This window comes from Arachis stenosperma, chromosome 5 (assembly GCF_014773155.1).
Source record: "Arachis stenosperma cultivar V10309 chromosome 5, arast.V10309.gnm1.PFL2, whole genome shotgun sequence".
NCBI lineage: Eukaryota > Viridiplantae > Streptophyta > Magnoliopsida > Fabales > Fabaceae > Arachis > Arachis stenosperma.
In genome coordinates this window covers 29,906,344-29,912,111 of record NC_080381.1, presented here as the reverse complement: position 1 = coordinate 29,912,111, position 5,768 = coordinate 29,906,344, and positions in this window count along the sequence as shown.

Here is a 5,768-nt window from a genome sequence, read left to right as displayed (position 1 = left end):
CCGTAACATTGTTGACTATTATGACCTGATATTAAGAAAACTCATCACGACAACTATACACAATAGATGAACCAAAAAATCAATTAATTCAGTAAACCTGAAAAAAAAAGGATCCACGAAACTGCTACTTACCCTTTAGCCTGTGGGTTCTAGGTTCTTCATCAATTTCCTTTCCCAGTGTTCTACCTACATACACAACAACAGCCTATGTTACTGATAAACCCCATTTGTAGGGTTTATCTTGTATTGATTTTAGGGGATTTTATAACCTTTTACCCACATTTATTCAATAAAATAGCATGGTTTTATAACTTCTCCCATAATTGTGCTTAAGAGTGAAAACATGCTTTTTGGGTCTTAAAATAGCTAAATGTAATTTACCTTGATTCCATTAGATGCCTTGATATGTTTGTTAAGTGATTTAAGGTTTAGGAGGCAAAGATTGGATCAAGGGAATGAAGAAAGAAAGCATGAAAAGTTGGAGAACTCATGAAGAAATGAAAGAACCGGAAAGCTATCAAGCTGACCTCTTCGCACTTAAATGACTATAACTTGAGCTACATAGGTCCAAATGATGCGGTTCCAATTGGGTTGGAAAGCTAACATTCGGGGCTTCGAAACGATATAAGATTTGTCATAGTTGCATTGTGCATAGGGGCGCTCTCGCGCACGGTACGCGGACGCGCTGATGGTGGCACATGACCCACTTAATGCAACTCGTGGCCAGCGATTTTAGAAGCCTTGTGGGCCCAATCCAACTCATTTCTGATGCTATTTAACCCAAGGAGTGAAGAGGGAAACATATGTTGGTTATCATTAGTTTAGTTTAGCTTAGTTTTGGAGGGAAAGTTAGTTTTAGAGAGAGAAGCTCTCACTTCTCTCTAGAATTAGGATTAGGATTAGGTTTAGTTCTTAGATCTAGGTTTTAATCTTTGCTTTCTGCTACTTCTACCTTTCAATTCCTTGTTGTTACATTCATCTTCTTCCATTCTTTTGTTATAATTTCCTTTATGTTGTTCTTATATTTTGTTGTAGATCTAGTATTGTTCCTTCTACTTTCTTGCCATTTATCTTTCATGCTTCTTATCAAAACCCCAAAATAACTCACAACCAATAACAAAACACTTTATTGTAATTCCTAGGGAGAACGACCCGAGGTTTGAATACTTCGGTTATTAATTTTAGGGGTTTGTTACTTGTGACAAACAATCTTTTGTATGAAAGGATTATTGTTGGTTTAGAAACTATACTTGCAACGAGACTTCAATAGTGAAATTCTATACCATCAAAAAGCCAATCATCAAAAAGCCAATCTCACTTCTCTTTAGAATTAGGATTAGGATTAGGTTTAGTTCTTAGATCTAGGGTTTAATTCATGTCTTCTTCTACTTCTTCTTCTCAATTCCTTGTTGTTGCAATCATCATTCTTCTATTCTTTTGTTGTAATTCCTTTATGTTGTTCTTACATTTTGTTGTAGATATACTCTTACTTCTTCTACTTTTCTTTCAATTCAAATTGAGGTAATTCATAATAATGTGTTTCTTTTGATTGTTGTTGATAATTCTTTTCAATAATTGTTGTTAGATTCTATTCTTGTTATCAATTTACTATGCTTTTCTTTTGTGCCTTCCAAGTGTTTGATGAAATGCTTGGTTGGATTTTAGTGTAGGTTTTGTTCCTCTTGGCCTAGGTAGAGTAATTAGTGACTCTTGAGTTATCTAATTCCTTTGTTGATTGATAATTAGAAGTTGCTAATTGATTTGAATACCTCTAAAGCTAGTCTTTCCTTTAGGAGTTGATTAGGACTTGAGAAATCAATTTGATTCATCCACTTGACTTTTCTCCATGGTTAGAGGTTAACTAAGTGGGAGCAATGGACGATTTGTTGTCGCAATTGAAGAGGATAACTAGGATAGGACTTCTAATTCTCATATCTTGTCAAGAGCTTTGTTAGTTGTTAGTTTATTTTCTTTGCCATTTATATTTCTTGTCCAAAATCTTAAAAACCCCAATTACAACTCACAACCAATAACAAGACACTTTATTGTAATTTCTAGGGAGAACGACCCGAGGTTCCAATACTTCGGTTTATAAATTTAGGGGTTTGTTTTAGTGACAAACAACTTTTTGTATGAGAAGATTATTGTTTGGTTTAGGAACTATACTTTCAACGAGAATTCATTTGTAAAATTCTAAACCATCAAAAATCCAATCATCAGTTACATACAAGTATATAAGTTCAAAGAAATACATCACATGGACCAAAGTTCCATTAGTCGCATTCTTTTAATAGCTCTACTGCATGCACCCAAACACCAGTCGGGACACTTGTACTCTAAATTAGAAGAAAGAAGCATTTTTTTTAACCTCTAGACGGATATCTTCCGTGGGAAAAATGAATCGGTACCCCAGCACAAGTGTCTAAGTTGGTTTGGAAATGGTTCTTCTCGTCTTCACCATTTTCAAGTCTCGGGGAAGAAGCAACGTCATCTGTTCCCTTTGCGCATCCTCGTTGTGCAATGACATGAGATATCGTTAGTTAATATTTTGTTTTTTTCTTCCGTGCAGAAGTATGTGAAAAAGGTACAGCGGTCGTAAGTACAACTGTTCGTGAAACAATATACGGATATCCGGTACGTATGAAAATTATGAATTACTCAAGACAAAACCTAAGGCAGTATTATCGAGGTCTGTAGCCAACGACATGTTGTAAGACTCTAATTTAGTGTGTCAAGCCGACTACAGAAGACGTTCCTTGTTCGGCTAAGTGGGAGGGAGTATCAAATCCAATTTTGTCGGAGCTACCAACCGATGACGGGATAAAAGTTAGACAGAGGAAGGTAGATGATAGTGTTTGGTTGAATGAAGGTTGGTATGCACTTCCTGATTTCTTAAGACTAAATCATGGCTATTTTGTGGTTTTCAAGTATGATGCTGAATCCGTATACGAATTAATTGTGATCCACTTTGACTGATGCAAAGAATGACTAGTCAAGTTTGAAATGTTTTCATAACGACCAGCAGGGAGTGATACGGAAAATCATTTCCCACATCCCGGTGCTCGTGACGGAAACGGATCAACCTCGAAAATTCAATCATCGGTTCACTCAGTAGGGTCACAAGAAATTCACCATGGATTTACCAGTGCACAAAAAAACAACAAAATACCCATGCCTTAGCACTAAGAAACCAACAACTCCATACCAACTTTCATTCAAACAGACACGAGCATCTATATTTTTTTCTCAGTCAAACCTTTTTCCCGTCACCCGCTGGTACCTCCGACAATATGGTGTTAACATAGACTAACCAATTAACTCTGAAAATTTTATTCACATTACAACTATCACGCCATTGTCTTACCTTCATGGTCAGATTTGTTGGCTGCTTTGGGTTCGGGTATTCAGTGGATTCCTTCAATACGACTGCTTCCGGCGACACCTGTGACTGCAGTTTCTAGCATCCGAATGGCGACGGCAACCCCATGGCTGTCAATTTCATCGACCAACGTGCATCTTGGATCACAAAAGTCCACCCAGCAATACTTGGAATGAACGGCTTCGTGTATATTGTTTATTGTTTGCCGGTTTCCGGTTCAATGCGCACGGTCCAGTGTGTACGGTTTTAGTGAATAGGCCTTAGAGAGAACGGTTTCATGCTAATGGTTTATTGTATGTCGGTTTCTGCTTCAACGTGTACGGTTTAGGGTTTGCAGTTTCGTCGTTAGGGATTATAGTGAATGGTTCTGTGCCTCTGGTTTATCGTTTGGCGATTTTCGGTTCAATGTTTACGGTTTAGGGTTCACGGTTTGATCGCTAGGACTTTTAGTGAACGGCTTCGTGTATATTGTTTATTGTTTACCGGTTTTCGGTTCAATGCGCACGGTCCAGTGTGTACGGTTTTAGTGACTAGGCCTTAGAATGAATGGTCTTCGTGCTAATGGTTTATTGTATGGCGGTTTCTGGATCAACGTGTACGATTTAGGGTTCGCGGTTTCGTCGTTAGGTCTTATGGTGAATGGTTCTGTGCCTCTGGTTTTTCGTTTGGCGGTTTTCGGTTCAATGTTAACGGTTTAGGGTTCACGGGTTGATCGCTAGGTCTTTTAGTGAACGGCTTCGTGTATATTGCTTATTGATTGCCGGTTTCCGGTTCAATTCGCATGGTCCAGTGTGTACGGTTCTAGGGACTAGGCCTTAGAGTGAATGGTTTCGTGCTAATGGTTTATTGTTTGGCGGTTTCTGGTTCAACGTGTACGGTTTAGGGTTCGCGGTTTGGTCGTTAGCTCTTATGGTGAATGGTTCTGTGCCTCTGGTTTATCGTTTGGCGGTTTCCGGTTCAATGTGTACGAGTTAGTCAGTAGGTCTTATCATGAATGGTTCTGTGTCTATGGTTTATCGTTTGGCGGTTTCCGGTTCATCATGGACGGTTTAGGGTTTGCGGTTTGATCGCTTGGTCTTTTAGTGAACGGCTTCGTGTATATTGTTTATTGTTTGCTGGTTTCCGGTACAATGCGCACGGTTCAATGTGTCCGGTGTAGTGACTAGATCTCAGACTGAATGGTCTTCGTGCCGATAGTTTACTGTTTGGCGGTTTCCCGTTCGATGTGTACGATTTAGGGTTCACGGGTTGGTCGGTAGGTCTTATCATGAATGGTTCTGTGCCTCTGGTGTTTCGTTTGGCGGTTTTTGGTTCAATGTTAACGGTTTATGGTTCACGGTTTGATCGCTAGGTCTTTTAGTGAACGGCTTCGTGTATATTATTTATTGTTTGCCGGTTTCCGGTTCAATGCGCACGGTTCAATGTGTACGGTTTTAGGGACTAGGCCTTAGAGTGAATGGTTTCGTGCTAATAGTTTATTGTTTGGCGGTTTCTGGTTCAATGTGTACGATTTAGGGTTCGCGGTTTGGTCGTTAGCTCTTATGGTGAATGGTTCTGTGCCTCTGGTTTATCGTTTGGCGGTTTTCGGTTCAATGTGTACGGTTCAATGTGTACGAGTTAGTCAGTAGGTCTTATCATGAATGGTTTTGTGTCTATGGTTTATCGTTTGGCGGTTTCCGATTCATCGTGGACGGTTTAGGGTTCGCGGTTTGATTGCTTGGTCTTTTAGTGAACGGCTTCGTGTATATTGTTTATTGTTTGCCAGTTTTCGGTAGAATACGCACGATTCAATGTGTCCGGTCTAGTGACTAGATCTCAGACTGAATGGTCTTCGTGCCGATGGTTTATTGTTTGGCGGTTTCCCGTTCGATGTGTACGGTTTAGGGTTCACGGGTTGGTCGGTAGGTCTTATCATGAATGGTTCTGTGCCTCTGGTGTTTCGTTTGGCGGTTTCCGGTTCAATGTTAACGGTTTAGGGTTCACGGTTTGATCGCTAGGTCTTTTAGTGAACAGCTTCGTGTATATTGTTTATTGTTTGCCGGTTTCCGGTTCAATGCGCACGGTCTAATATTAATTTTTATGATTTTTTTATTATTTTTTGTTCATATCAATTCCTTTTTTTCTATCTTTTATTACATTGTATTTATGTTGTGTATTAAATTTTTTTATTTTTTTATTCATATAAATTTTATTTAATTTTTATTGTATTTTTTTGTTCATATGATATATGTTGTTGGTTTTATGAAATTTTTATTATTTTTTATCTGTATGATTTTTTTCCTATTCTTTGATGTACTATATCTTTGTTTTATATTAATTTTTTTATTTTTTATTTTGACTTTGTAAAATTTGTAATTGTAATTATTATTTATTACGTTTATTATCAAAA